This window comes from Ascaphus truei, chromosome 13 (genome assembly GCF_040206685.1).
Source record: "Ascaphus truei isolate aAscTru1 chromosome 13, aAscTru1.hap1, whole genome shotgun sequence".
Classification (NCBI taxonomy): domain Eukaryota; kingdom Metazoa; phylum Chordata; class Amphibia; order Anura; family Ascaphidae; genus Ascaphus; species Ascaphus truei.
The window spans coordinates 41,905,251-41,932,105 of record NC_134495.1 but is presented as its reverse complement, the minus strand read 5'-3'; the positions used below and the strand labels follow the sequence as shown (position 1 = coordinate 41,932,105).

Sequence of the window (26,855 nt, the reverse complement as noted above, 5' to 3'; positions counted from 1 at the left end):
TTAAAATCTGCCACACGAGCCTTCCTGGACTCCGGGTCGGGGGGCAACTTCATGGACCTGGGGTTTGCAGAGAGGAACAAAATACCCCTAACAGTTAAGGATCGCCCCGTAGGTCTTGAAGCCATTGATGGTCGCCCACTCCAACCTACCTTTATCACACTACAGACCTTACCTCTTTCCGTGCATACCGATGGAGGACATTCCGAGAGCATACAATTTGATGTCTCACACCCCGTCCGTGGACATTATCCTAGGACTACCATGGCTCCAGAGACGTAACCCACAAATCGATTGGACTGGTACACTGTCTATCCATTGGAGCATCCAGTGCCAAAAGAGATGTCTGCCTGCTTCCAAAAGTCTCGCTGGAGTACTACTCCTGGAGTCAGGGAATCTATTGCCTTAGATGTACTACGAGTTCCGGAACGTCTTCGATAAGGGACAGGCTGAGGAACTACCACCCCATCGTCCCTTCGACTGCACTATAGATCTCCTACCCGGTGCTACTTTTCCCAGAGGGTACTCTTATCCACTATCTGCCACGGAGACCAAAGCCATGAGGCAATACATACAAGAAAATCTTCGGAGGAGTTTCATCTGGAAATCTTCTTCACACGCTGGTGCGGGTTCTTTTTTGTCAAAAAGAAAGATGGGTCTCGCAGACCCTGTATTGACTAATCGAGAACTCAACAAAATAATGGTCAAGAACCGTTACCCCCTGCCCTTGATCTCGGAGTTGTTTGATAGACCCCAAGGGGCCATTATCTTGACTAAACTAGATCTGCAGGGAGCATACTTTGCAATAGTGCCCAAAGTCATGCAGTAGCTGCAAAGGCAAACAAGATCTTATCTTGCATCAAACGGGCAATGGATGGAAGGGAAGTAAACATAATTATGCCCCTTTACAAAGCATTAGTAAGACCACACCTTGAATAGGGAGTACAATTTTGGGCACCAATCCTAAGAAAAGACATTATGGAACTAGAGAGAGCACAGAGAAGAGCCACCAAATTAATAAAGGGGATGGACAATCTAACTTATGAGAGGCTAGCTAAATTAGACTTATTTACATTAGAAAAGTGGCGTCTAAGAGGGGATATGATAACGACAATATATACAAATATATTCAGGGACAATACAAGGAGCTTTCAAAATAACTATTCATCCCACAGGCAGTACAAAGGACTCGGGCCATCCCTTAAGGTTGGAGGAAAGGAGATTTCACCAGCAACAAAGGAAAGGGTTCTTTACAGTAAGGGCAGTTAAAATGTGGAATTCATTACCCATAGAGACTGTGATGGCAGATACAATAGATTTGTTCAAAAAAAGATTGGACATCTTTTTAGAAAGGAAAGGTATACAAGGATATATCAAATAAGAATACATGGGAAGGATGTTGATCGAGGGATTAATCCGATTGCCAATTCTTGGAGTCAGGAAGGAATTTATTTTTCCCCTTATGAGATATCATTGAATGATATGTCACTGGGGTTTTTTGTTTGCGTCCTCTGGATCAATAAGCAAGTATAGATATAAGAAAAAGTATCTGTTGTCTAAATTTAGCATAGGTTGAACTTGATGGACGTACGTCTTATTTCAACCTCATCTACTGTACTATGTAACTATGTAACATACAATTTGATAAGAATCCGTCAGGGAGACAAATGAATGGAAGACGGCGTTCAACAATCGCGATGGGTACTACGAATATTTGGTGATGCCCTTCGGCCTTTGCAATGCACCCGCAGTGTTCCAAGATTTTATAAATGACATTTTCAGGGATCTACTCGGCCAATATGTGGTCGTATATTTGGATGACATCCTGATCTTTTCCAAAGATGCTTCGGAGCACTCGGAACATGTATAACAAGTTGTCCAAAGACTTCGTGCAAATCACCTCTTTGCCAAACAATAGAAATGCCAGATCCACCAGTCCTCTAATACTTTCCTGGGATACATCATATCCAACACAGGACTGGCCATGGATCCGGACAAAGTCAAGGCGATCATAGACTGGCCACGTCCGCTATCTCTCAAGGCAGTGCAGAGATTCCTCAGATTTTCAAACTACTACCGGAGGGTTCATCCGCAGTAGTGGCACCCATCACAGCATTAACCCAAAAGGGTGCCGATCCGGCCCAGTGGCCTCTTTAAGCCATCAGAGCTTTTGAAAGACTAAAAAAGGCCTTCATCTCCACAGTGGTGTGCAAAAGAAAGTACACCCTCTTTGAATTCTATGGTTTTACATAACAGGACATAATAACAATCATCTGTTCCTTAGCAGGTCTTAAAATTAGGTAAATACAACTTCAGATGAACAACACATGACATATTACACCGTGTCATGATTTATTTAACAACAATAAAGCCAATACCTGAAGAGATACCTGTACGCAGATCCTTCTCCGCAGTGGTGCCAGCTGACATCCAGCTTTCCTTCGCCAGCTGCGCAATATGGAGTATGACCGGCAACTGTTTCTCATCAAGCCTGAGAGGTTTGGGAGAGACCTCTAAGTGTTGCCGGCATACAACCAAGAAACCCTCAAGGAACTCTATTCAGAGTTAGTTCCCTGACCCACCGGGAACCTGAGCTGGAGAATCCTCCATGATGCACTGAGCACCGGAGAGTACCTTGCCCACTTCACTGACTCCCCAGGCACATGCCGATTTTGTGGCGCCAAGAGTCCGTGTTCCACATTTATTTTTCTTGCGCCAGACTGCAGCCCCTTTTGTCGTTCTTGGGGAGCCTCCTTCTTCAGTTCTGGCTGCATAAATAACCTCAGCTTTTTATTTTTGGGCGCCCCGTATCCCGGAACAATAGGGCCAGGGACCTCCGCACCAACCTGCTCTTGGCATTAGCCAAGCTCGCTATATATAAGTCCAGGAAGCAACGTTTGGCTGGGGAAGTATCCCTTACCTTCCAGGCTCCGGGTGCTGGTGTGCTCCCGTATCCGAGCAGAGTTCACCCTTGCTGCGCCACTAGGCAGGTGCTTACATTTACGTCTCAGTGGGCCTTAAGCGGGGTGCTCTACTCGGTATCCCCCCATCCAGTCTCATTTACAATATACCTCCTATTATAGTGCACTGTATTTTATGTTACAGTTGCACTGATTCCTGGTTTACTTTTATTTTAGTTTTAAGCCTTCTCTGTTCTCATTGGTCTAAATGACCAACCAGATGTTCTCATCTTTTGATTCGCTGCCAATCATGCCAAGGCTTAAAAATTGTTTTGGTTCTAACTGCACACTTAACACAACCAGCACTTGAAAACAACCAGTCACACAGATCAGAACACGCAAGCTCAGGATTCATTACAAGTCTCTTGTCACTGCAGGGCAGGCTCAATTAGGCAGGGGAACAAAAGTTAGAGGCTTTCAATTACCGCACAATTTTAAAATAAATGAACTCCCTCTACACTCTGCAAGTTCAGCCACCCCTGCTAGTATACACAGCACAGAACTTCCCTTCTGGTTCTAACTCCACACTTAATGTGTCCCTGGATATTGCTTCTCAAATACCTCCCATATTAACGCTCTGCAGGTCCCTGCTGTAGTGAGGGAGATAAGAGTGGTGTCAGTATGACTTTCTCCAGCAGCTCTCACCTCTCCAGTCAGCAGGTAGATTATCTCCAGGGTGTGATCCAAGATCCTCTCAGTCATCTGCTTCTTGTCCGTGTTCATCATCAGCGAGTTATTCAGATGCACTAAGAATGGGCTCTGGTTCTTGTGGAAGTGTTTCACTGCGTGGTGGTTTCTGCAGTTAGTGATATATATTGTACTTCCGTCACAGTAATATCCACCTACACGAGGGGAGAGGGATGTATATGTGAAAAGGATTAAATGAAATTAGTGTCCCACAGATGAACCTCTGTTTGCCCGGCTCTGTAACTTATTTCTTGTTCCTGACATAAACCTCACTACAAAAACACAAAGTGTAACTTGAGCTCCTGTTTGCTGGATCCAAACCTGCCTGACATCTCTATTAAAATAACATAAAACATCCTCTTACCCAGTGAGCTGAGGTTCTGGTAATTCTCCATCATCACGTCCTTGTAACGCTCCTTGTGTCCTTCTAAATACTCCCACTCCTCCATGGAGAAATACACAGCTACATCATCACACTTTATAGGTACCTGAAACACAGACAATCCCCCACTCAGTATCCAGATATAATAATTGGTTCTGTAAGAATCTTTTCTTTATGGAAGCCAGGTGAGCAAGGCAGAGAGGGAAATACAGATACATAGAACAAAGTTTGCGCAAGAAAAGGCTGAAAGGTGGTAATATCGAACGCTGTACACAGAAAATGATATTGTTACAGACAACAAAAACATCCCAAATAGCGTATAGCTTGCACTCATTGCTATGAGAATAGAAAGTAGTGGGACTGCTAGTCCCATATCAGAAGTGGCACTCCCGATGACAATAACGTGTAAAGGTCCACAATGAATGGGACAGGAGGTCTCAAGTACTGTATCGTGAATGTATAATAAAACCAATTTCTTGATAATGAAAATTAAAATATTAGGGACCACATATATGTATAAACAGTCTGACTGTAAGGATTCGTCACCCGCAGCGTGCTCGGCGCAGCCTCAGCTTACCCCAACCTGCGATCGGATGTCCCACTTCCTCTGCCTCCTGTAGCACGTTTCGTGTGCCAGCAAATGTCAGCATTCCGTCTAGGGGCGCGTGCGAATCCCGCGCTGCACTATATGTCATCCCGGCTGGTCCCGCCTCCAGACTACGCCCGTGCGGTGATGTCACCGCTGCACAACGCGCCATCGCGTGCACGAGCAGAACCTCCTTCGCTCCTCTGCCTTAGTGGTATCACCTGTTGCTGACTTCTCTCCAGCCAACCACAGCCTGGCATACTGGTGAGTCTACTCTCCTCTCCAATCTCGACTACGGCAAAGTACTTGCAACGATCCGCACGTCTCCAATCCAGATCTCGGCAAGTACCTTTGACTATTCTGACCTCTCCAACTCGACCCGGCTACCTTGACCCATCTACACTCCAGACGCGCCCTCGTGGCTGGAGGTTGGTGTTACATCAAATCCCCACCTCGGCCCTTTGGCCAGGCCTTGTTTGTGGAGAGCACTCCGTCATAGTATGCTCAGCCCCACAAACATGGACCCAGCTGAGGTGGGGGGAGTCTTGATCACGCATGACAGCATGTTCTCCAAAATTGAGAAGTACTTAGAGCAAAATGACCGACGCTTGGACTTACTGTCTCTTACCGACCCGGCGCAAGCCTCTTTTCTTAGTCCTATCCCTTCGGGGACTTCTGCTGCAACCCTAACTTCTGTACCCATGACTTCGACGTCGGAACCCCGACTCCCTACACCCAATCGTTATGGTGGCGATCCACATGGGTGCCGGGGCTTTTTGAACAAGTGTTTCATCCAGTTCGAATTAATGCCTTCTCGATTTGTTTCTCAAAGATCCATGGTGGCGTACATTATATCGCTACTTATCAATGATGCCCTAGCCTGGGCCTCACCCATCTTTGAACTGAGGTCGGATCTCACTCAGGATATCGGACGATTTACCTGGGAATTCCGCAGAGTCTTTGACACGCCTGGTCGCAAGGTAACTGCTGCTTCTTCTCTTCTCCACATCTTCCAGGGAAACCGCTGCGTTGCTAGATATGCCCTTGAGTTCCGCACTATTGCCGCCGAGACCGGATGGAACAACAAGGCGTTGTCAGCCTCCTTCTGACAAGGTCTCTCTGAAATTTTAAAGGACAAGCTTGCTGCACTTTAACACCCTACCGATGTCAAAGAACTCATCGCATTTTGAATCCGCGTTGATCAATGATTGCAGGAGAGGAGATCCGAAAGATCCCGTTACCAACAGGTTACTCCGAGATTCTATTTTCTCCATGCCGGTACAGCTGGGCCGCTTCCTCAGATATCCCGGAGCCCATGCAACTTGGTGGCAATAAGTTGTCTTCAAGTGAGAAACTGCGCTGGTCTCTGCTTGTACTGTGGCAATACCGGACATCAGGTACTCAATTGCCCCTCAAGTCGAGAAACGGCCACACCCAGTGAGGTCCAGGGAAATCTCATTGGGAACACTTTCTACCTCCCCTACAAAATAGGATCTTAGTACCTGTTACGCTGACCGGCGAGAACTTCCACACCACCGCTCTAGCTTTCGTGGATTTAAGATCAGGAGTCAATTTTATTGACCAGGGCTTGGCTGAGAGGAACAACATCTCCCTCATTCGCAAGAAATGCCCTGTTGGGTTGGAGGCTATTGACGGCCGACCGCTGCAGCCAGCATTCATCTCCTTACAGACCACATTCTTTCGATTACAAACAAGGAAGGATCATACGGAGGAGATCCAGCTGGACGCCATTCATACCCTATCGGTCACGTGATCCTTGGTCTTCCGTGGCTCCAACTTTACAACCCACATATAGATTGGACTGACACTGAACCTTTCCTGTGGAGCGCCTCATGTTCCAAAAACTGCGCCGTGCAAGTCAGACGTATATGTGGGGTTTCTGCTCCTAAAGAAGAGAGGTCAACTTTACCTGATTTTTACTCCGAATTCCGCGATTTCTTTGACAAAGCACGATCTGAGGTACTGCCACCCCATCGCTCATTCGATTGTCCCATTGACCTGCTACCCAGTTCTGTATCCCCTAGGGGAAGTTCTTATCCACTCTCCCTTCCAGAGACCAAGGCCATGAAAGAGAATATTCATGAAAATCTACAAGGGAAAAAATGTTGGGAGGGATTAGCCCCCTCAACTTCACATGTGCTGCAGAGTGTACAATCCAGGAATATATAGTCCATATATAAATTGCAAAACGATGTCGGACACGCAGGAGTTTAGGAGATAATTCAAGCCCAGTCTCCTGACTTAACCCCTTGTGTGGGAGTAGCCTAGCGGTATACGGAGGGCTGACCGAAGTGGTCTTATAACCAACTGCGGACCCCTCAAGCATGGGTGAAACGTGTTAGAGCGCTGAGGGGGTACACTCCCTTTTTAATCTGTACTTTGCTCATGATTTAATAAAGGCATTTTTTTAGCGCAGTCCAGCCTCACCTATTTTTGCCAGCAGTGCTCGCTGATCCACTCCCTTCATTGAGAGGTTTTTCCTGTTCATAAAAATCTACAAAAGGGGTTTAGCCGGAGCAGGCTTCGTCCCTGGTAAAAAAAAAAAAAGACGGATCCTTTATAAACCTGTATCGACTATAGAGGTCTTAACAAGATCACCATCAAGAATCGTTATCCAGTACCATTGATTTTGGACCGCCTCCAAGGGGCCACCATCGTCAGCAAATTGGACCTGTGTATCGCCTACAATTTGGTGATAATCGCTAGGGCAACGAGTGGAAGACGGCCTTCAATACACGAGATGGACACTATGAGTACCTCGTCATGCCCTTCGGCCTCTGCAACGCCCCTGCCATCTTCCAAGACTTTGTTAACGAAATCTGCTCAACCAGTTATCGTTAATTTGGACGACATAATGATTTTTTCCAAATCTTTACAAGAACATGTCGGTCACGTCAAACAGGTACTTCTACATCAGGCCTGCAAAACTCCAGTCCTCGAGGGCCGCAAACAGGCCAGGTTTTCATGATATCCCTATTTCAGCACAGCTGGCTCAATTAGTGGCTCAGTCATACTGAGCCACTAATTGAGCCAGCTGTGCTGAAGTAGGGATATCCTGAAAACCTGGCCTGTTTACGGTCCTCGAGGACTGGAGTTGTGCAGGCCTGTTCTACGTCTACATGAAAACCAGTTATTCGCCAAACTGGAAAAGTGTCAGTTCCATCAAACCACAATGGCGTTTTTGGGATACATCATCTCTGACACTGCCTCACCATGGATCCAGCTAAGGTGAGAGTGGTCCTGGATTGGCCTCGTCCCACTACTGTAAAGGCTGTAAAACGCTTCCCGGGCTTCTTTAATTACTACCGCAGGTTCATTCAGAATTTCTCTTCTGCGGTAGCCCCCATTACAGCTCTGACAAAAAAAGGTGTGGATCCTACGTCATGGTCACCGGCGGCTACCCAAGCCTTCGATCTTCTGAAAACCATCTTCGCTTCAGCACCCATCCTTATACACCCGGATCCCAACCTGCCGTTTACCTTAGAAGTGGATGCATCTGACATCGGGGCCGGAGCTATTCTGTCACAGAGAAGGACTCCTCGAGCCAAACTCCATCCATGAGCTTTTTTCTCTAAATAAATTTCTCCAGCCGAGCAAAATTATGACGTAGGTAACCGAGTGCTTCTAGCCATCAAATTGGCCCTAGAAGAATGGAGACACCTTCTAGAAGGCACGGAGAATCCTATTACCATCCTGACCAACCACAAAAACCTGCTCTACATCGAAGGTGCTCGACGTCTTGGGGCTCAACAGGCTCGATGGTCGCTTTTCTTTTCCCGTTTCAATTTTATTATTTCTTTCTGACCGAGTTTGAAGAATGTGAAGGCCGATGCACACTCCCGTCAGTTTCTGGTGGACGACAAGACCGAGAATCATCAGGAAACAATACTCCCAACTAAATACATACTTTCTGCAAACATTTTCGATGCTCTGGAAAATATCGTACCAGACCAGCCCTCATCCCTGAGGGTCTCGAAGTTCCAAAGGGTCATTTTTTCACAGCACCACTTTATCGGAGGAAGGACCTAGAATGGGGTAATTCTTCCAAATCATCAGGACATCCAGGTACTAGGAGAACCACCGACTTTTTGGTGTCCTGGCATGCAGAAGGACATTAAAAAATTTGTTGGTGCGTGCTAGACATGTGCTCATAATAAGACTTACCGGAACAAACCACCAGGACTTCTTCGGCCTCTCCCCATCCCGGACCGTCCATGGACCCACCTGTCCATGGACTTCATTGTAGAATTGCCAGTATCTAAAAGGGATGAACACCATCTTGGTAATCGTAGACCGATTCCCCAAGCAAACCAACTTTATTCTGTTGAAGGGTCTTCACAATGCTTCCAAGCTGGCCGTTGTCTTTGTTAAGGAGATTTTGTGTCTCCATGGGGTTCCACAGGTCATACTGCAGTTTCCGATCGAGGATAACAATTCATCTCCAAATTCTGGCGCTCCATCTCTCAGCATTTAGGCATCTCACTGCATTTTTACTCGGGTTACCACCCTCAGACCAACGTATAGACAGAGAAAACCAACCAGTCATTGGAACAATACATTTGCTGTTTTGTCTCAGACACCCAGGATGACTGGACTGACCTTCTTCCGTGGGCCGAGTTCACACACAATAATCTGTGCAGTGAATACACCATGGAGTCGCCCTTCTTCGTCAATTATGGGTTTCACCCATCTTCATTACCCATCGCCTCACCCATATCTGGGGTGCAGCAGACAACAGAATTTGTTGGTTACAGAACTCTTGGAAGAGAATTCAAGAGAATATTAGGAGGGCAACTTCCAGACAGAAGACACAAGCAATCCGTCATCGACGGAGGATTCCGGAATACAGTCCGGGAGACAAGGTCTGGCTATCTTCGAAAAATATTAAACTCAAAGTTTCTACGCTCAAACTGGCACCGAGGTTCGTCCGACCTTTTACTGTTGTGGAAAAAAATCAACCCGCTAGCATACAGCTTAAACCTCCCCTCTTCTATGAGGATTCCGTTGGTGTTTCACACTTCACGCCTCAAGCCGGCTATCAAGGACCCTCGATCCCCCGCCTTGCCCTCGTCTACGGGACCTCTCCTCGTGGATGGTAAACAGGAGTCCAAGGTGCCATCAGTGTTGTACTCCAGATTCTCCATGGGAGCTCTGCAATACCTGGTAGAATGGAAAGGGTTTGGACCAGAGGAACGCTCGTGGATACTTCGGCACCGTCTACATGCCCCCAGGCTCGTCCGGCTATTCCATATGAGATACCCTCTCAAGTCTTCCTGGAGACGCACGGAGGTCGCTCTTGAGGGGGGAGACTGTAAGGATTAGTGACCCATGGCGCGCTCGGCGCGGCCCCTGCTTACCCCAACTTGCGATCGGGTGTCCAGCTTCCTCCATCTCCTGCAGCACGTCTTGCGTGCTGGCGAATACCAGCCTTCCGTCTAGGGGCACATGCAGATCATGTGCTGCACTAAATGTCGTCCCCACTGGTCCCGCCTCCAGGCTACGCTCGCGCAGTGACGTCACCGTCGCACGGCGGTCGCACACATGTGTAGGACCTCCTTTGCTCCTCTGCCTTAGAGGTATCACCTGTTGCTAACTTCTTTCCAGCCAACCACAACCTTGCATACTGTTGACTCTACTCTCCTTTCATTGGACAACCCTCCTTTATATGCTCAGCCAACCCTCTGGCAAATTGGCAGAGCATAACACTTCCTGTGTGTGTAGCGTTCACTACAATCCTTGCCTCCTGTTGGAAACCTTGTCTTATCTTGCGTGACGTTGTTTGTTCTCTGGACTTCGCTCTTCTGTTCTCCTGACCCCGGCTTACCACGACAATCCGCACCTCTCCAACCCCGACCTCTGCAAAGTACCTTGACAATCTGCACCTCTCCAACCCCGACCTCTGCAAAGTACCTTGACGATCCGCACCTCTCCAATCCAGACCTCGGCCTATGACTAATCTGACCATTCCAAACCCGACCCCTCGACCAATCTACACTCCAGATGCGCCCACGTGGCTGGAGGTTGGTGTTATATCAAATCCCCACGTCGGCCCCTCGGTCACGCCTTGTTTGTGGTGAGCACTCCGTTATACTGACTTCAATAAGTACTCATAAGCATGTAAAATAGCCACATTTAATGGCTGGCAGGTAAGCCCAAAACAGCTATTAGTAGGACCCGTGTATGGAAGTCTGGTGGGAACCGGCTAGAACAAGTATCCCTAGATATATACCCTTGCAAACAGGGCAAAGGGGGAGCAATGTGGGGATATAGGGAGAGGTAGTCTAGATCTCTGCTGTCCCTATCACCGTAAGAATCTAGGGATACTTGTTTTAGCCTTCTTTTGATATGGGACTAGCATTCCCACTACTTTCTATTCTCATAGCAATGAGTGCAAGCTATTGGGGTGTTTTTGTTGTCTGTGACCACATCATTTTCTGTGTACAGCGTTCGATATTACCACCTGTCTTCGTTCAGCTTTTTATTGAGCAATCTTTGTTCTATGTACGCTACCTGGGATCTTTTTGTTGTCTGTAACATAATTTTCTTTGTATTGAAATCCCTTTCCCTAGTGCACCTGCTAGTAATGCAGGTCGAGCGGGTATCTCCACCCTCTTTTTTGTCAATATTGAACACTGTCCAGCAGCCCTCACCTCTCCAGTCAGCAGGTGAATGATGATGTTGACATGTTCCAGGATCTTCTCAGACATCAGCTTCTTGTCATCATTTATCTCATGTATCAGGGAGTTAGTTGGATTCTCCATGATGGGTCTCTGTGTCCTGCAGAATCTTTCTGGCACACAGGGACTGCTGCTGTCTGTGACATGCTCACCGTGCTTCTTCACAATATAATCCTACATATTGAGAGAGACAGTAATAAATATCACTGTGCAAAGCAAGGGGCAACCCTAGTAGGATTAGGGGAGGGGCAGAGGGGTGGGAAACTCTTTCTACAGTCTAATACAGGGGTGAACAAACTCGGGGGCGCAGAAATTTTTTGGGGGTGACGCGCTTTTCCCTGAGGCATTTAAATTAAATGCCGGGGGACCGTGCAAGGCCTCTGTAAGTCAGTTACTGGGATTCAGAAGAGTTGCTACAGTCTAATGCCGGGGTGCGCGACACTTATCAAGGTCCCGTGCTTCTCCGAAGGCACTTAAATAAAATGCGGGGAGAGCGGCGAAGGACTCAGTAAGGTCCCTTACCTTGGCGTAGGTGGCTTCTGGTGTCGCTCCACCATGGCGTCAAATATCGCAGCGGGTTCACGTGATGCCGCGTTGCCATGGCACATGACGTTGTGGTGTCAGAACGCCGGAGCCAAGGAGAGGAGGGGGGGGGGGGGCTTTACGCAGGGGAGAAAGATTGCGCTCCCCTGGTCAAATGTAAAGTTGATATGCTCGGAGGAGCGGAAATTAGTAAAAACAGAACCTCGCCAAGGCAAGAAAAGAGCTCCTATACTGTATAACAGCACTCAGATCAGGAGGTGGTGCGAGTAATAACTTAAACTTAGCCTTTAATAGTATGTAACATAAAAATAAGAATCAGACAAGCAAAGACAACACAAAAAAAAACAAAATAAATAAAAGGAGTCACAAAGGAACCCAGCTGCAGTGGGAGTGATAATCTCTCACGTGGGTGATATAAATGAATGAGTGCAGAGATGGAGTCTGGGTACTAGAGAGTTAATTCCTAAAGAACTGGTCTAGGCTCATATAACTGGTCCCTAGAGGCAGAAAGGGGACCCGCAGTGTAAATGAGGGGATGGGGGGGGGGGAGGGGGGATGGGGGGGGGGGATGGGGGGGGGAAGGTGAGAGGTCTGGATAATGGATGGTGCTATTGGTAAACAGGGCTAGTTTATGGACCGTCCTAATCCACACGATGTACATCAGGGTAAACAGAGGTCAAGGTACTTAGTGTATGAATAGCAGCTACCGTGTCCTGGGAAACAGAAGATTGTGATAAGTGCAGCGCAAGACAGGACTGGTAGAAGGTCCTGATTGCTGCAAACGTCCTGATTATATGGTCATTTATGTGACCAAAACCCCCATACAACCCTGTTGAGATGAAGTCAGCATGTGAAGAACCCCTGTAGGTCTGATTGCTATATACTCAGTCAAAAAAAAGGTCTGGGTTTAGGGCTGTGAGGCTCATGTGAACCTGTAAGGGTTAATGAAATAAAGCACTATGCCACATAGCGCCATGTGAATAAGTGACCCAGGTGATGGAGTTGTGCACTTACCAGCAGGTGGAGCAATGCACATACATGTCTATAATCAGTGATTTGTATCCTCTATGTACCGTTCCCCTCAATAGGGAAAATTGGGTTACCGTGGGGCCACAAGTGGTTGTCTAGTTATAAAAGTATGTTTAGTAATAAAGACACCTTGTATTAATATGACTAATGGCCCTGTAATTGTTTTTCTCAGAGTCTCTAAATCAGATTTCCGACATTTTCTTGCACACTCGCATGTATTATTATTTTTAGTGGCTGATAGACATAACTTAAAGCTGCAGTTCAAGCAATATCCTGCATGTGTTATTTTTAATAAATCAGTTCTGTACGATGAGAAAATACTTGTAGCATTTTTTTTATTTATTAAAAAACAACAATTTTTAAATGCATTTTTAATACGTTATAATGTAACATGCATTTTTCTTTCTATAGCAACCATTTACAAAGTAGCACGTCAATTTTATATTGTAGGGGACCCAGGATCTCCCTCTGCACAAACAGGTCTCTTCCTGGATCCAAGTACATGCAATCACTGGGTCACTCCCCTTTGCCAAACTACATCCTCCTCTGGCCCTCTCTGACTCTGCTCTCCTGCTGCCCAATCGTGTCCTTATGTGGTCCTGAGCTCTCCTTATGACCAAACATATTGCCTGCCCTTGGGTTCTTGCTTTCTGTAATTACATGTGTCCCTGGATATTGCTTCTCAAATACCTCCCATATAACACTCTGCCGGTCCCTGCTGTAGTGAGGGAGATAAGAGTGGTGTCATTATCACTTTCTCCAGCAGCCCTCACCTCTCCAGTCAGCAGGTAGATAATCTCCAGGGAGTGATACAAGATCCTCTCAGTCATCTGCTTCTTGTCCATGTTCATCATCAGTGAGTTAGTCAGATGCACCAAGAATGGGCTCTGGTTCCTGTGGAAGTGTTTCACCGCTTAGTGACCTCTGCAGTTACTGATATATATTGTACTTCCGTCACAGTAATATCCACCTACACAAGGGGAGAGAGAGGGATGTAATTGTGACCCTGCAGTGATAGAAAAGATAACATGTAATGAGTGTCCCTCCTGTCTGTCACCCTGCAGTGGGAGGGACATGAGAGACTGTACTTTCTGTCTGTATCCGCCTTGCACGGGAAGCACCTATGTATGCAGCTGCCCCCTGGATGGCTCCTCTCTGCGATGTGCTACTGAGTCACTCAATGATAGACATACCCTCAGGCTAATAATGGTTACTCAGGAAGAAGGACTAAGGAGAGAGTGTTGCAATAATCCCTGGCAGAGCACGAGGGGGCAGAGCTGCTGCGACAAGGAGGAATGGAGATTGGAGTACCAGCCTATGAGCAGGAAGACCCAGAGGAGCTGGTTTGATAAAGGTCACAGACAGGTCAGTTGGAGTCAGACAGGGTGGAGAAGTGTGTGAGGGGGGTGGAGAAGTGTGTGGGGGGGAAGAAGTGTGAGAGGGGGCAGAAGAAGTGTGAGAAGGGGAAGAAGTGTGAGAGGCGGAGAAGAAGTGTGAGAGGGGGAGAAGTGTGAGAGGGGGAGAAGTGTGAGAGGGGGAGAAGAAGTGGGAGGGGGGAGAAGTGTGAGATGGGGAGAAGAAGTGTGAGAGGGGGAGAAGAAGTGGGAGGAGGGAGAAGAAATGGGAGGGGAGGAAGAAATGGGGGGGAATAAGCGGGAGGGAGGGAATAAGTGGGAGGGGGGGGAAGAAGCGGGAGGGGAGAAGAAGCGGGAGGGGGAAGAAGCGGGAGGGGGGGAAGAAGCGGGAGGGGGGGGGAAGAAGCGGGAGGGGGGGGAAGAAGCGGGAGGGGGGGAAGAAGCAGGAGTGGGGGTTGTAACAGGGGACTTATCCCTGTTCACAAATGTGCCTTTAATCCAGTGTGGTGGTTAACTGCTGGTAGGCAATTAACTAAAACCACCTGGCTGATTACAGGTGGTAGAAAAAACCTGCCTCTGAGACAGGAAGAGAGACTCCTTAGCTCACATGTGAGCTGAACAAGGAAACAGAGCAGAGGTTCCTGAGTCTCCCAGGTGAGACTGACCGAGAGAACACAGATCTTTGGAGCTGACAAACAAGACTTCTAAACCTGAATGCTGATTATCCGGAGAAAAGGCAGCAACCCAGCAAACAGATAAGACTTTATTTTCCAATGACTGTTGTCTATATATATATATATCTATATGACTTGGGCTGATGAATAGCTTGGGTAGCCACCCAGTTAAAAGGGGCTGGAATATAAGGATACATATATGCCAAAGTGGAGCAGGTTTTGTTTGGCTCACTATTTCGCTTATGTTGATTTTTTGCTGTATTTAAAGCGACAGGCACAATAAAGCCTTGTTTTAATTTCACCTTACAACAGTCTCCATTGTGTACCTCTGCACATGTCCTCCTACAAATGGTGTTAGAAGTGGGATTTGAACCCACGTCTCCATACAGAGACCAGAATTAAAGGGATACACATCCAGTCAGGAAATCTACACTGCACTGAAGAAAGCAACAACACCACAGATGGACTCGTTTCCCCAATCCCAAGAGGAGAGAGACTGCTGAAGCAGGTAAACCTTACTTGCCTATCACATTGATGTGTAATACAGTATGCTTGTTGATGAAGGGTCTTTGCCTTCCAGCAGTAGTCAGGGTTCAAGAAGTGAGTTAGCGCTCCAGAGGAGCAAGGCTTTATTGTTTTCGTTAAAAAAAAAAAAAAATTGCGCTGAAGCATTGAATACAGACAGTGACCCACGAGCGGTACTGATTCTGGAAGTAAAGACTGCCACACCTCATAGGACTACCAGCTGTGAATGGAGTATATGCAGAAAAGTGTGAAGATTGATGCAAGACTGTGCTGAAGCAGGGGAATTTTCAGCAAACAAATGCTGCGTGTAAAATTGCCCTACCGGGGGAAAAGGGATTGCTGAACTGTGTAAAAGTTATCCCAAAGCCAATTGCTGAGTGTTAAGTCACCCTGCCGGGAGTGAAAGAAATATTCCATTGCAAAGAATGTTTTTTTTTTCTGCAAGCAAAGTCTGCCTATGTATCTTGGGAGTAAAACAGGCACCCAAAGTGTGAAGAGTGAATGCCATAATACCCAAAGATGAGACTGAAAATTACTGAACTCAAGCAGAAAACCAAATTCTGTTGTTGAAGCGGAGGGATTGCCATAGCAAGTAAATGGTGTAAAGCAAATACCTTTGCTGAAGCCAGAAAATGGGCAGCTAGCAAGCATTGTATTTAAAGAAATAGAACCCTGGGAATTTAAAATGGCCACCCAGCTGAAGTCAAATACAGACACTGTAAAAATAGGGAAGAAAATGTGTTCCTGGTGTAAAGAACCCCACCACATGGAGCAGTGTCCCTTCAGGCCTTATTCAGACGATGAGAGTGAATGCATGCACAGTAATGCTAATGTTGTAAAACTTACCCAAGGGAAGAAAAAGTCTACAGAGAGGCATGTGAGAGCTATGACCTCTACAAGCAAAATATGCCCACCTATAGGACTACAACCATTTGGGGTTCTAGCAAATACACTGGCAATAGCGCCTCCAGAGGTCAGGAAGAAAAATACACCTGATAGCCCCAAAATGGAGGACAAGATGCAGCGTTCCTGGAATGAACCCTACCCCACGGAAGAGTGGCCCTTCCAGTCCGATGCAGAGGGAGACATCTCTTACGGGGAACCCAAACCGAGTCACACCCACAAAACACCCCAAGAATGGTGGGGGTGCCTGAACTCGGTACGAACCGAAAAGATCGCTCCCTATGATGACGAATATGATTGGCAGGAGAAAGAGCGGGAGCAGCGGATCACCGAATATTTCCATCAGCTAATACAGTTGCAAGAAAAGCATGGTGGATCCAGTGAAGCTGCTAACATTTCAAATGAAGACGGAGACCCCAGTATTCCTGAGGGGACGGCGTCGTCCAAAACAAAAAGGCGAAAAAAGAAAAAGAAAAGCGGTTCTTCACGTACCCTGGAAAAAACAGACACGTTCAAGGGGGACCGAGAGGTCCTGCATCCTAGGGAAAATGGAGGATGCGTCATGCAGATGACCGAATATCCAGAGGGCCCAAGGCAGAAGTCGGGTAACCCAAAGAAGTGTCTGTCTGGTGCCAACAGTGAGGAACCCTCAACCAACCATCCCAGGGAAGCGGAGCCGAAACCAGTGAGTGACGATCCCTTGACCAGCCCTGAAGATGCCCTGGAAATTGCCAGGCGTCACTGTGATCTGCTCCGGGAACAATTGAAGCTTGAGAGGGAAGATAATGCTGAGTTACAGAAGACGGTGCTCGCAATGTACTCTGAAACTGGAACAGAATTGGACGATCTCAAGTCCGAGCTAAATGCTGCAAACACTAATAATGCCACCATGGCGGAAAAGCTTGGCCAATCTGATAAAATGATGGCTAAACTGAAGCGGAATTATGAGGAGGCACTGAAGGAGATTACAGTCTTTCGGCAAGATGTTCACAATCTTCGTGCAGCACTGGATGCCTCAAAGCATGAGATCAACAGCGGCCACACAAAACTGGAAGTCTCCAGAAAGGAACTTCACAATCTCGCAGATGAGCTGGACTGTTCAAAGAAAACTATCCTACATCTTAATTTAAATGTCCAAGTCTCTCAGAAGGAGCTTCAGACCCTCAACCTGGAGATGGAAGTCTCACGCCAGGAGACAGCCTGCCTCCATGCAAATGTGCAAAAATGGAAGGTGGACTGCAAGGAGGTCCTGAATAGTACAGAGACTGAAAAAAGAGAAAATTTAAGATTAAAAAAAAGAGGAGTGCCCGACGCAACGGAAATCTCATGACCATGCACTTGGTAAAAAGACTTTACTTGGAAAAAGTCCTCCTCGAGCGACTGAGTGCTGATCTCAAGCACCTTCGGGAGGAGACAAAAATAAACTGGAGAAAGAGCTCCAATCCCAGCGGGACAGAGGGTTCTCTTCCTCCATCCATTCTCATTCAAGTCACAGAAAGATCTCGAATGAGAGTGGAAGGATGGGCTCTGGCCGTGGTAAGCCCGAGCTTCCCACAAACAGGGGAGGTATGTAACAGGGGACTTATCCCTGTTCACAAATGTGCCTTTAATCCAGCAGTGTGGTGGTTAACTGCTGGTAGGCAATTAACTAACACCACCTGGCTGATTACAGGTGGTAGAAAAAACCTGCCTCTGAGACAGGAAGAGAGACTCCTTAGCTCACATGTGAACTGAACAAGGAAACAGAGCAGAGGTTCCTGAGTCTCCCAGGTGAGACTGACCGAGAGAACACAGATCTCTGGAGTTGACAAACAAGACTTCTAAACCTGGATGCTGATTATCCAGAGAAAAGGCAGCAACCCAGCAAACAGATAAGACTTTATTTTCCAATGACTGTTGTCTATATATATATATATCTATATGACTTGGGCTGATGAATAGCTTGGGAAGCCACTCAGTTAAAAGGGGCTGGAATATAAGGATACATATATGCCAAAGTGGAGCAAGTTTTGTTTGGCTCACTATTTCGCTTATGTTGATTTTTTGCTGTGTTTAAAGCGACAGGCACAATAAAGCCTTGTTTTAATTTCACCTTACAACAGTCTCCATTGCGTACCTCTGCACATGTCCTCCTACAGGGGGGGAGAAGCGGGAGGGGGGGAAGAAGCGGAGGGGGGGAAGAAGCAGGAGGGGTGAAAGAAGTGTGTCAGAAGGGGAGAAGAAGTCTGTGAGGGGGAGAAGAAGTGCGTGAGGGGGAGAAGTGAGGGGGAGAAGAAGTGCGTGAGGGGGAGAAGAAGTGCGAGGGGGAGAAGAAGTGTGAGAGGGGGAGAAGAAGTGTGAGAGGGGGAGAAGTGTGAGAGGGGGAGAAGTGTGTGAGGGGGAGAAGCTTGAGAGGGGGAGGAGTGTGTGACGGGGAGAAGGAGTGTGTGAGGGGGAAAAGAAGTATGTGAGGGGGAGAAGGAGTGTGTGAGGGGGAGAAGAAGTGTGTGAGGGGGAGAAGAAGTGTGAGAGGGGGAGAAGAAGTGTGTGAGGGGGAGAAGAAGTGTGTGAGGGGGAGAAGAAGTGTGTGAGGGGGAGAAGGAGTGTGTGAGGGGGAGAAGGAGTGTGTGAGGGGGAGAAGGAGTGTGTGAGGGGGAGAAGGAGTGTGTGAGGGGGAGAAGGAGTGTGAGAGGGGGAGAAGTGTGAGAGGGGGAGAAGTGTGTGAGGGGGAGAAGCTTGAGAGGGGGAGGAGTGTGTGAGGGGGAGAAGGAGTGTGAGAGGGGGAGAAGTGTGAGAGGGGGAGAAGTGTGTGAGGGGGAGAAGCTTGAGAGGGGGAGGAGTGTGTGAGGGGGAGAAGGAGTGTGAGAGGGGGAGAAGTGTGAGAGGGGGAGAAGGAGTGTGTGAGGGGGAGGAGTGTGTGAGGGGGAGAAGGAGTGTGTAAGGGGGAGGAGTGTGTGAGGGGGAGAAGGAGTGTGTGAGGGGGAGAAGGAGTGTGTAAGGGGGAGGAGTGTGTGAGGGGGAGAAGGAGTGTGTGAGGGGGAGAAGGAGTGTGTGAGGGGGAGAAGGAGTGTGTGAGGGGGAGGAGTGTGTGAGGGGGAGAAGGAGTGTGAGGGGGAGAAGGAGTGTGTGAGGGGGAGAAGGAGTATGTGAGGGGGAGAAGTGTGTGAGGGGGAGAAGTGTGAGAGGGGGAGAAGTGTGTGAGGGGGAGAAGGAGTGTGTGAGGGGGAGAAGGAGTGTGTAAGGGGGAGAAGGAGTGTGTGAGGGGGAAAAGGAGTGTGTGAGGGGGAGAAGGAGTGTGTGAGGGGGAGGAGTGTGTGAGGGGGAGGAGTGTGTGAGGGGGAGAAGTGTGTGAGGGGGGAGAAGTGTGTGAGGGGGGAGAAGTGTGTGAGGGAGGGGAAGTGTGTGAGGGAGGGGGAGAAGTGTGTGAGGGAGAAGTGTGTGAGGGGGGGAAGTGTAAGCTCTTCGGGGGAGGAATTTCCTTTCCTATTGTAGGATTTTGCTGCACTTATTGTATTATTAGGCTGCGCTTACAGTGCCGGCAACAGCGGCGTGACGTCGCGGCAAAACAATTGCATTGCTGCCATCACGTGCGCTTATAGTAAGCGTGACGGAGCGGTCGCTGGAAGTTATCCCTATTTGATTTTCCAGCGACCGTAGCATGACCGTCGTGTCGCCGGCACTATAAGCGTAGCCTTAGGCTGCGTCCATAGAGGGGGGGGAGCAGTGCTGAGGCGCGCTGACGCTGAGGCGCGCTGACGCTGAGGCTCGCCTGCTGAAGCTGTGCGATTTCATGCACATGCAGGTGAGCCAGCGGGCACGATCGAGAGGCGGGGGGAGGTGGTGGGAGGCGGGGCAGTGACGTCGCTGGGCCAATCGCCGCGACGCACTGACGTCAACATCACGGTGCCAACACGTCACGGCACCGTGACGTTGACGCTGCTTCGCGCTGATTGGATGTTTTCAGCCGACAGCGCGCTGAAAAACAGCTTGGCTGTCGGCTGAAAAATCCACCTCGTCAGCACGCCTGCGAATGCGCGCGTGAGCCCCCTCTAAAGACATCCTCATTGAGGCTGCTGGGGCTCAGCGCGGAGCGTCCGCACGGCTCAGCACGGCTTGTCCTTCAATGGACGCAGCCTTAGGCCGCGCGTATATAGTGCCGGCGACGTCGCCTGAAAACAAATACATTGCCGCCGCATGCGCTTATAGTGCGCGCGACGGCGACAAAGCGACGGAGCGCCGTTGCGGAAACTGGAAGGCGGCAAACTTGGATTTTTCAAGGGCTGTTGCATCACGTGACGGATGGTGGGGAGAGGAGGATGGGGATTAGAGGAGGGGTGGGGGGAGAGGAGGGAGGGGGTGGGGAGAGGAGGGAGGGGGGGTGAGAAGAGGAGGGTGGGGAGAGGAGGGAGGGGTGGGGAGAGGAGGGAGGGGGGTGAGAAGAGGAGGGTGGGGAGAGGAGGGAGGGGGTGTGAAGAGGAGGGTGGGTAGAGGAGGGAGGGGGATGAGGAGGGAGGGGAAAGGAGGGGTGGTGGAGAGGAGGGAGGGTGGGGGGAAGAGTAGGGAGAGCAGGGAGGGTGGGGGGAGAGCAGGGAGGGTGGGGGGAGAGGAGGGATGGGGGTGGGGAGAGGAGGGATGGGGGTGGGAGAGGAGGGATGGGGGTGGGGAGAGGAGGGAGGGGGTGGGGAGAGGAGGGAGGGGGTGGGGAGAGCGGGGAGGGGGTGGGGAGAGCGGGGAGAGGTGGGGAGAGCGGGGAGGGGGGTGGGGAGGAGCGGGAAGAGGAGGAAAGGGGGTGGGGAGAGCGGGGAGGGGTGGGGAGAGCAGGGAGAGGAGGAAGGGGGGTGGGGAGAGTGGGGAGAGGGAGGGGGTGGGGAGAGCGGGGAGAGGAGGGAGGGGGTGGGGAGAGTGGGGAGAGGAGGAAGGGGGGTGGGGAGAGCGGGGAGAGGAGGAAGGGGGGTGGGGAGAGCGGGGAGAGGAGGAAGGGGGGTGGAGAGAGCGGGGAGAGGGGTGGGGAGAGCGGGGAGAGAAGGGAGGGGGGTGGGGAGAGCGGGGAGAGGAGGGAGGGTGGTGGGGAGAGTGGGGAGAGGAAGAAGGGGGGTGGGGAGAGCAGGGGAGGAGAGAGGGGGGTGGGGAGAGCAGGGGAGGAGAGAGGGGGGTGGGGATAGAAGGGAGAGGAGGGAGGGGTGGGGAAAGGAGGGGTGGTGGAGAGGAGGGGTGGGGAAAGGAGGGGTGGTGGAGAGGAGGGAGGGGGGGTGGGAGAGGAGGGAGGTGGGGTGAGGAGGGAGGTGGGGTGGCGGAGAGGAGCGAAGGGGATGGAGGGGGAAGGGAATGGGGGGATGGGGGTAGAGGTGGGGTGGAGAGGGGAGGAAGGGGGGTTGGAGGGGGCGGGGAGAGGAGGGAGGGGCGGGGGGAGGAGGGAGGTGGGCGGGGAGAGGAGGGAAGCGGGGAGAGGAGGGAGGGAAGCAGGGAGAGGAGGGAGGGAAGCGGGAAGAGGAGGGAGGGGAGCGGGGAGAGGAGGGAGGGGAGCAGGGAGAGGAGGGAGGGGAGCGGGGAGAGGAGGGAGGGGAGTGGGGGGAAGAGGGATGGGAGCGGGAGGAAAAGGGAGGGGAGCGGGGGGAGAGGGGCAGGGAGAGGAGGGACGGGGGCAGGGAGAGGAGGGAGGGGGCGGGGAGAGGAGGGGGGTGGGGAGAGGAGGGAGAGGGTGGGGAGAGGAGAGGGGGGTGGTGAGAGCAGCGAGAGCAGGGAGAGGAGGGAGGGGGATGGGGAGAGGAGGGACGGGGGTGGGGAGAGCGGGGAGAGGAGGAAGGTGGGTGGGGAGACGAGAAAGGATTGTGGGGAGAGCAGGGAGGGGAGGGGAGAACAGGGAGGGGTGAGGAGGGCAGGGAGGGGGGTGAGGAGGGCAGGGAGGGGGGTGGGGAGGGAAGGGAGGGAGGGGAAGAGCAGGGAGGGAGGGGGGAGCAGGGAGGGAGGGGGACAGCAGGGAGGGGACAGCAGGAAGGGGGGGAGCAGGAAGGGGGGGAGCAGGGAGGAGAGCAGGGGCGGAGCAGGGAAGGTGGGGGGAGAGGAAGGAGAGCAGGGAGGGTGGAGGAAGAGCAAGGAAGGTAGGGGGGAGAGGAGGGAGAGCAGGGAGGGTGGGGGGAGAGGAGGGAGAGCAGGGAGGGTGGGGGGAGAGGAGGGAGAGCAGGGAGGGTGGGGGGAGAGCAAGGAAGGTAGGGGGGAGAGGAGGGAGAGAAGGAAGGTAGGGGGGAGAGGAGGGAGAGCAGGGAGGGTGGGGGGAGAGCAGGGAGCTCAAGGAGGATGGAGGGAGAGCAGGGAGGGTGGGGGGAGAGGAGAGAGAGCAGGGAGGGTGGGGGTAGAGCAGGGAGCTCAGGGAGGATGGAGGGAGAGCAGGGAGGGTGGGGGTAGAGCAGGGAGCTCAGGGAGGATGGAGGGAGAGCAGGTAGGGTGTGGGGAGAGGAGGGAGACCAGGGGGTGGGGGAGAGGAGAGAGAGCAGGGAGGGTGGGGGTAGAGCAGGGAGCTCAGGGAGGATGGAGAAAGAGCAGGGAGGGTGGGGGGAGAAGAGTGAGAGCAGGGAGGGTGGGGGTAGAGCAGGGAGCTCAGGGAGGATGGAGAAAGAGCAGGGAGGGTGGGGGGAGAAGAGTGAGAGCAGGGAGGGTGGGGGTAGAGCAGGGAGCTCAGGGAGGATGGAGGGAGAGCAGGGAGGGTGGGGGGAGAGGAGTGAGAGCAGGGAGGGTGGGGGGAGAGCAGGGAGGGTGGGGGAGGGAGAGGAGGGATAGGGGTGGGGGGAGGAGGGAGAGGAGGGATGGGGGTGGGGAGAGGAGGGATGGGGGTGGGGAGAGGAGGGAGAGGAGGTGGGGAGAGCAGGGAGGGGGTTGGGAAAGTGGGGAGAGCGGGGAGAGGAGGGAGGGGGTGGGGAGAGGAGGGAGGGGGTGGGGAGAGGAGGGAGAGGGTTGGCAAGACCGGGGAGAGGGAGGGGGGTGGCGAGAGCAAGGAGAGGAGGGAGATGGGTGGGGAGAGCGGGGGAGGAGGGAGGGTGGTGGGGAGAGCGGGGGAGGAGGGAGGGGGGTGAGGAGAGAAGGGTGAGGAGGGAGGGGTGGGGAGAGAAGGGGGAGGAGGGAGGGGTGGGGAAAGAGGAGTGGTGGAGAGGAGGGAGGGGAGAAGGGGTGGTGGGGAGAGGAGGGAGGTGGGGTGGTGGAGAGGAGCGAGGGGGGTGGAGGGGGGAGGGAGGGGGGTGGAGGGGGAGGGAGGGGGGTGGAGGGGGGAGGGAGGAGGGTGGAGGGGGGAGGGAGGGGGGTGGAGGGGAGTGGAGGGGGGGTGGAGGGGAGTGGAGGGGGGTGGAGGGGAGTGGAGGGGGGGTGGAGGGGGTTGGAGGGGTTGGAGAGGGGGTGGAGTGGAGAGGGGGTGGAGTGGAGAGGGGAGGGGGGCAGGGACAGGGGGGAGTCAGGGAGGGAGGGAGGGGGGAGTCAGGGAGGGAGGGTGGGGGGGAGTCAGGGAGGGTGGGGGGAGAGCAGGGAGCTCAGGGAGGATGGAGGGAGAGGAGTGAGAGCAGGGAGGGTGGGGGGGAGAGCAGGGAGGGTGGGGGGGAGAGCAGGGAGGGTGGGGGGGAGAGCAGGGAGCTCAGGGAGAATGGAGGGAGAGCAGGGAGGGTGAGGAGGGATAGGGGTGGGGGGAGGAGGGAGAGGAGGGATGGGGGTGGGGAGAGGAGGGAGAGGAGGAATGGGGGTGAGGAGAGGAGGGATGGGGGTGGGGAGAGGAGGGATGGGGGTGGGAGAGGAGGGAGAGCAGGAGGGTGGGGGGGAGAGGAGGGAGAGCAGGGAGGGTGGGGGGGAGAGGAGGGAGAGCAGGGAGGGTGGGGGGGAGAGGAGGGAGAGCAGGGAGGGTGGGGGGGAGAGGAGGGAGAGCAGGGAGGGTGGGGGGGAGAGGAGGGAGAGCAGGGAGGGTGGGGGGGAGAGGAGGGAGAGCAGGGAGGGTGGGGGGGAGAGGAGTGAGAGCAGGGAGGGTGGGGGGGAGAGGAGTGAGAGCAGGGAGGGTGGGGGGAGAGGAGTGAGAGCAGGGAGGGTGGGGGGAGAGGAGTGAGAGCAGGGAGGGTGGGGGGAGAGGAGTGAGAGCAGGGAGGGTGGGGGAGAGGAGTGAGAGCATTTGAGGGGTGAGAGCAGGGAGGGTGGGGGAAAGGAGTGAGAGCAGGGAGGGTGGGGGGGAGAGGAGTGAGAGCAGGGAGGGTGGGGGGGAGAGGAGTGAGAGCAGGGAGGGTGGGGGGGAGAGGAGTGAGAGCAGGGAGGGTGGGGGGTAGAGGAGTGAGAGCAGGTAGGGTGGGGGGTAGAGGAGTGAGAGCAGGTAGGGTGGGGGGGAGAGGAGTGATAGCAGGGAGGGTGGGGGGGAGAGGAGTGAGAGCAGGGAGGGTGGGGGGGAGAGGAGTGAGAGCAGGGAGGGTGGGGGGAGAGGAGTGAGAGCAGGGAGGGTGGGGGGGAGAGGAGTGAGAGCAGGGAGGGTGGGGGGGAGAGGAGTGAGAGCAGGGAGGGTGGGGGGGGAGAGGAGTGAGAGCAGGGAGGGTGGGGGGGAGAGGAGTGAGAGCAGGGAGGGTGGGGGGGAGAGGAGTGAGAGCAGGGAGGGTGGGGGGGAGAGGAGTGAGAGCAGGGAGGGTGGGGGGGAGAGGAGTGAGAGCAGGGAGGGTGGGGGGGAGAGGAGTGGGAGGAGGGAGAGGAGGGATGGGGGTGGGGAGAGGAGGGAGAGGAGGAATGGGGGTGAGGAGAGGAGGGATGGGGGTGGGGAGAGGAGGGATGGGGGTGGGGAGAGGAGGGAGAGCAGGGAGGGAGAGCAGGGAGGGTGGGGGGGAGAGGAGGGAGAGCAGGGAGGGTGGGGGGGAGAGGAGGGAGAGCAGGGAGGGTGGGGGGGAGAGGAGGGAGAGCAGGGAGGGTGGGGGGGAGAGGAGTGAGAGCAGGGAGGGTGGGGGGAGAGGAGTGAGAGCAGGGAGGGTGGGGGGGGAGAGGAGTGAGAGCAGGGAGGGTGGGGGGGGAGAGGAGTGAGAGCAGGGAGGGTGGGGGGGGAGAGGAGTGAGAGCAGGGAGGGTGGGGGGAGAGGAGTGAGAGCAGGGAGGGTGGGGGGAGAGGAGTGAGAGCAGGGAGGGTGGGGGGGAGAGGAGTGAGAGCAGGGAGGGTGGGGGGGAGAGGAGTGAGAGCAGGGAGGGTGGGGGGAGAGGAGTGAGAGCATTTGAGGAGTGAGAGCAGGGAGGGTGGGGGGAAAGGAGTGAGAGCAGGGAGGGTGGGGGGGAGAGGAGTGAGAGCAGGGAGGGTGGGGGGGAGAGGAGTGAGAGCAGGGAGGGTGGGGGGAGACGAGTGAGAGCAGGGAGGGTGGGGGGTAGAGGAGTGAGAGCAGGTAGGGTGGGGGGTAGAGGAGTGAGAGCAGGTAGGGTGGGGGGTAGAGGAGTGAGAGCAGGTAGGGTGGGGGGGAGAGGAGTGATAGCAGGGAGGGTGGGGGGGAGAGGAGTGAGAGCAGGGAGGGTGGGGGGGAGAGGAGTGAGAGCAGGGAGGGTGGGGGGGAGAGGAGTGAGAGCAGGGAGGGTGGGGGGGAGAGGAGTGAGAGCAGGGAGGGTGGGGGGGAGAGGAGTGAGAGCAGGGAGGGTGGGGGGGAGAGGAGTGAGAGCACGGAGGGTGGGGGGAGAGGAGGGAGGGTGAGGGGGTGGAAGCAGTGATTGAGAGCCGGGGATAAGGAGCAGAGGGAGCAGGGAGAGCAGAGAGAGCCTGGAGGTGTGTGACTGTGTGGCCTCCATTACCTGCTGCAGCCAGGGAAGGGGTGGGATTAGTTACCAAAACTTGGCACTGATTGGCTGAATCATTCGAGATGTCATTTGCTTTGTTCAAGATTTGAAGAACAAAACTACAGCTCCCAGAAGCCCTGCAAAGATGTGAGCAGTCACTTGACCAGCAGCAGCCAATCACATTCTGCAGCTGTATCACTCATTTTAAAGGATAAGTAATTACAGAAAAATGCACACACCTAATACACACACTGACACACACACACACACGCTGTAACACTGACACACACACACACACACACACACACACACACACACACACACACACACACACACACACACACACTGACACACACACACACACGCTGTAACACTGACACACACACACACACACACACACACACACACACACACACACACACACACACACACACACACACACACACACACACACACACACTGTAACACTGACACACACACACACACACTGTAACACTGACACACACACACACACACACACACACACACACACACACACACACACACACACACACACACACACACACACACACACACTGTAACACTTACACACACACACGCACTGTAACACTGACACAAACACACACACAATGTAACACTAACATACACACAATGTAACACTGACATACACACATTGTAACACTGACACACACACACACTGTAACACTGACACACACACACACACACACACACACACACACACACACACACACACTGTAACACTGACACACACACACACTGTAACA

General features: G+C 52.6%; 1 pseudogene; it reads right to left on the bottom strand.

Annotated features, from left to right (window-relative positions):
- LOC142465245 (uncharacterized) overlaps positions 1-26,125 on the bottom strand; it is a 53,736-nt pseudogene extending 27,611 nt beyond the window's left edge.
- Between the last annotated feature and the right edge of the window lie 730 nt (positions 26,126-26,855).